General features: G+C 49.4%; 1 long non-coding RNA gene across 1 annotated transcript; it reads left to right on the top strand.

Moving 5' to 3' along the window:
* The first annotated feature begins 495 nt into the window (after positions 1-495).
* Positions 496-2769, top strand: LOC123117105 (uncharacterized). The gene is made up of 3 exons (XR_006457297.1): positions 496-855; positions 956-2036; positions 2121-2769. It is a non-coding gene; the product is annotated as an uncharacterized lncRNA (long non-coding RNA).
* The last annotated feature ends 746 nt before the right edge of the window (positions 2770-3515 follow it).

The following is a 3515-nucleotide window of genomic DNA, read 5'->3' as shown; positions in this document are numbered from 1 at the left end:
TGACACACGGATCCCAACCGTCAGATACGCCGTCAATACATGTTTATACGTGACGTAGATTGTTTTGCAACATTTAGGCTTAGAGTTGGTACTGCATCGAGAAAAAAAGATTGATGGTACTGATCCGTTACGACGTGCCTGGTAATTTCCTGCTATTAACTCGTGTGCTGCCCGTGCTAGCAGCGCATGCAGCATGCTAGCCGCCGCGCAGCTGTGCGTGCTAGCCGCCCGTGTGTGTGCAGCAGCGCGTAGAGCGCACCGTCGCCGCGTGTGCGTGCATGCCTAGCGTTCGGCGTGCTGCTCGTGTGGAGCTCGCCACCACCACTGCCACTGCTGGTTGCAGCCTGGAAGGCCGGCCGTCGGCGTGTTCGTCGCTCTCGTGTGCTCTAAGCCGTGTTGCACATAACCTGCTCGTCAAAATGGATGTGCAGGCTGCGGACGTGAAGTATCTGGTCACGAGCACATATAAGCTCGTTATCTACAGCGTCCTTTATGCCGATGGGATCTGTGCCATGATTGTTTATGGGTGAATACGGGGGAGTTAAAAATTCGGTGGTGTATAGTGTACGGTCGAGCCAGACCTGATCTGTGGGCCAGGACAACGGCCTCCGTCCGGTGTGCGTGCCTGTGATTCTGACGGCGGCCATCGCCTGAGCCGTGGATCGGATCATCTTGCTGGAAGCTGGTCCGTCGCCTAGTAAATTCACTTTCCCGCATGATTGGTGGAGAGGTAGGCATGGTCCGTCCAGCTGTGCTATTCCTCATCGGTTGCGAAGAGCGGTTGAGGTGCTGGTCCTGGCGACAAGTCCATGGCAAGTAGGCGACTCCATTATCGGCGATGGAGTTTCTAAGAAGGTAAGCATGATGATTTTTGTGGTTTGAAGTTGGATGAGGTTGGCTTTTATTTTGCAATTCGTTGATTTCCCCCAATTCTTCTGTCCATGCCCGGATCCAGATTCCCCTATGTCGAGGAAATTGACGAGAGCGCAACCCAGATGGATCTGGCAACGCACGCGTGTGGGGTTCACTCAGGTTCTGGACCTAGGCCGACGCACAGATCTGCGAGGGGGAGAGGAGAAGTGAGCACAGACGGGAAGCATCGCCACAATCATCCGAGCTTTCCACCGGCAAGATGAACACACAAACCCCTGGTTAGAGTAAGAGGTACGTTTCAGAGATTTCTGTTAATGATGGAAAAATCATAGAATGCCTGAATGGAAGTTGTGAGCTCTTCATTGAACGCACCTGTGGGATTGTGCTTAGGATTCGTAACCAGTAGCAGTTGTTTTGTTTCTGAAGAATTATTTTTTGATGCTGCCGAACTTGTTCAAACTAGTCATTGTCGCTATGAGCTTGTATGGAAATCGTATGAATAATCACTTACAAAGGGGAAAACACATTAGAGTGATAATATGGGACCACCGACAAAGGAAAAACACAAATAAGAGTATGGAACAGTAAAAAGGAATTGCAAAAACCAGTAGCTTATTATGTGCCGAAGACGAGGGCATTGGCAATTAATTACTCCTTCCGTCCAATAACATAAGAGCGTTCTTGACACTAATTACGGGATGGAGGGGGTACTAGTTTTTGCACCCTCTAATACATGTCTTGGCAATTAGTACTGGTTTTTGCACCTTCTAGTACATCTTCACCACGGCTTGGTTGCTGATGCAGATAGTAGATTCAGAAGTGTCTCTGACCAATTTAATTGGGGACATTGGGGTGCTTAGAAAATTTGTTTAGTACTAGATGCATAACGAAAATAAGGAATTGTGTTAAGGAAAATAATGGATGCACTTCGCATACCGCGTCCAGGCGGATAATGAGGGTAGGATTAAGAACTTAATGTGGGCAAATGGTGGCCGTCGACTTCAAGTAACTTTTTTCGGTGATGTTGTGACAAAACGTACGTACAAATCTGTACGACATGGCTATTTGTGGGAGTAAATAACGATTTTCAGAGCGTCAAGTGGGTCTTCTCTGAATTTCTTCGGATGGCGGGAGAGGTGTCGTGCCTCAAACAGTCCTAACCGGTACATCACTTACCGGTTGTTCAATTAAACCATGTAGGCCACTTATGTAGGTAGACTAACTAGTTTTTTTTGGGATGTGCGCAGATCAGAATCGTGCTATGGAGCTTGTAATTCAGAGTATAATGCCCGACACCTCGCATTGTGGTGTAAGTGGCATGTGATGAAGAAAGCCAAGGAGACCATTGAGGGCAGAATTCCTTAAGGCGGTGAATTTAGGGCAGAATTCCTTAAGGTGGTGAAGCACGTGCTGACCATTGATGAGTTTGAGGATGGTTGACGCCTTTTGCTCGATAAATACAAGCTAAACTCGTGTCCCTACGTTACACAGTTGTAGGAGATAAGGCACAAGTGGGTAAAGCTATACTTCAAAGGGGTGTTCTTGCGAAGATGACAAGTACCCTGTATGCTTCTTTTTGCTCGCCATGTTGATGGATTGAGCAGATTGTGACGGACGACTTTCACATGATTATGAACCTAGCTTTTATTGATGATCAATTCTGTTCTATTGCAAAATTGCAAGAGCAGCCCATCTACAAGCGTGGAGTCCTGGGAGTGTTAGTGTGAGGGAAGGTGGCTCGATGGATCTTGTGCTGAGCTTAGGCATGGACACTGTGCTCACGGGCCGGAGGGAGAGCGGACGGATGATGCAGCAAGGTGATTATACTGGTGGTCTGTTAGCTGTGTTAAACATTTTTTTATGAATGGATGGCGTCGACGGCGTCGGTTGGTACGGGACGTCTGACCCGTGGCCCATGTAGCTAAGCCACCGTCTGTACCGATGGATGGGTGACAGCCAGCGTCGCATTTATTACGGCTGATGGATGGGCCATGCTTTGAATATAGATGGGAATACAACTGTCAATACCCAGTCAAATACGTACGCATGTGCGAATCTAGTAGCATATGAGCGATGGAGATAAAGAGTGCATGTCAGCTCGGGCTCATAATGGTACTTTCGTGTGCGGGCGGGCAAACGAGGGCTCAAAGCGGACGCGCCCGGACACTAACGGGTCGCATCCGTGGGCGTTTAGGGGTCAAATTAGATCATTGCCATTGAAGATGCTCTCGCACATACTCCCTCCGTTCGGAATTACTTGTCGTAGAAATGGATGTATCTAGATGTATTTTAGTTCTAGATACATCCATTTTCGAGACAAGTAATTCCGAACGGAGGGAGTACAATTTAAATATACAACCCATTAACGGTGGCGCAAAGGGCGCCTCCATGCCTATGCCACGTAGATTTTATTGTGCAGAAGGGAAAAGTAAAAAATGCGGCTCCTCTCCCCCTGCGGCTCGCCGCCGCCGCCACCACTCACGACGGCCGATTCCGGCGAGTACCGGCGGCTGGTGGCAGATCAACGACCTCCCCACGCCCCGCTCCTTCCTCCCATCCCTCCAAATCTAACGGCACCGAAGCCGAGGCCGAGGGCGGAGGCGACGCCTCGTCCGGCTCCTCTGCCACCGCCTCCTCCTCCT

The sequence above is a fragment of the Triticum aestivum genome, chromosome 5B, assembly GCF_018294505.1.
Source record: "Triticum aestivum cultivar Chinese Spring chromosome 5B, IWGSC CS RefSeq v2.1, whole genome shotgun sequence".
Lineage (NCBI taxonomy): Eukaryota > Viridiplantae > Streptophyta > Magnoliopsida > Poales > Poaceae > Triticum > Triticum aestivum.
The sequence above is the reverse complement of the archived record's forward strand: the minus strand, read 5'-3'. Positions and strand labels throughout refer to the sequence as shown.